The sequence below is a fragment of the Rhinolophus sinicus genome, chromosome 12, assembly GCF_057876585.1.
Source record: "Rhinolophus sinicus isolate RSI-liver-muscle chromosome 12, RSI-T2T, whole genome shotgun sequence".
Taxonomy (NCBI): Eukaryota; Metazoa; Chordata; class Mammalia; order Chiroptera; family Rhinolophidae; genus Rhinolophus; species Rhinolophus sinicus.
The window spans coordinates 8,380,232-8,381,548 of NC_142512.1; the positions used below are offsets into that span (position 1 = coordinate 8,380,232).

The window sequence follows — 1,317 nt, forward strand, 5'->3', positions numbered from 1 at the left end:
CACTTAAAGCCCTAGAACTGTCCCACAGGGGACACAGAAAGGTGTGTGCACCAAGAGCAGGTCAGGGGACACACGAGCACCGATGGCCGCCGGTGTGCACCACCAAGTAAAGGCCTACCTTCCTCTGCTAGAGAGCTGCCACTGCTTTCTTCTGCAGACAAATCTCAGAGAACTGGCCAAAACCGATGCATGGCCCCGTGTTTCTAGCTAGCATCCCACGGTCAACACCCTGACACTCACTCAGCTACTTTTCATCTCAGCATCAAGTTTTCATCCCAGTGTTTAATACTGGTTGTCCTGGAATATAGGTTACCCGGATTTCTGACTACTTGCTTTCTCCTTAGTTGGTCTCAGTAGACTGTTGTGTTCTAGAACACTCTGTTCTGGGGGGGGAAAAAAACTGTACAAATGGAAACTAATAATTGATGAATTCTAACGATATAATAAGCAGTTCTACTTGTGTTGCCACTTAATCCTAATAGCCTATAATGTGAAGGAAGGCAAAGGAACTCTATTAGTCTGGATTCTTTTCATTAGAAATGATAGAAACCCAACTTAAACTAGCTGAAACTTAAAAATGACATATTGGGGTGGCCGGTTAGCTCAGTTGGTCAGAGCGTGGTGCTACTAACACCAAGGTTGCTGGTTCAATCCCCGTATGGGCCACTGTAAGCTGTGCCCTCCTTAAAAAAAAAAAAAAAAGATGTATTTCCTCAGTCACTGAACAGTCCAAAGATGGTACTAATAAATCATGTAAGACTGATCCAGGGTTTCGAAGGATGACTCCAGGAATTTGTGAACTTCTATTTTTGTCTCTGCTTTCCTTTGTGTTGGCTACATTTTCAGGCATCGTCTTCAGAAGAGGTAGCAGAAAAGGCCACAGTAGCCCTAAGTTTGCATTATCCAAACAGCTGGCAATCCAAATAATTAATAATAATAATAATAAGTCTCTTTTCTCAAAAGTTTCTGCAAAATTCCCGTAGTTGATTGTCATCAGCCAGGACTGGGTCACATGACCATTCTGAAGAGAGGACAGGCCAGCCTCCCCAGGACCACATGGCCTGAGAATGAGGAAGAGTACTTCCCTCAAAGGAGTCTGACAGACTTACTTTTAAATATGTCCATCATCCACCACAAAATAAAGAAGAAAATTGACTCAGGAATGACTCCCATACTAGAAACTGCAGAAAGGATTACAGCAATTATTTTAAGATATATCACTATACACATATTTTTTAAACTCTGAATTCTTCCATTCTGGTCTCTCTGTTGGACACATACTTTCTTAGTTTGCTATTCCCCTCCTACCTGCACACA

The 1,317-nt window shown here is 42.4% G+C and overlaps 1 non-coding gene across 1 annotated transcript; it reads left to right on the forward strand.

Moving 5' to 3' along the window:
- The first annotated feature begins 592 nt into the window (after positions 1-592).
- Positions 593-666, forward strand: TRNAS-ACU (transfer RNA serine (anticodon ACU)). The gene has a single exon. It is a non-coding gene; the product is annotated as a tRNA-Ser (tRNA).
- The last annotated feature ends 651 nt before the right edge of the window (positions 667-1,317 follow it).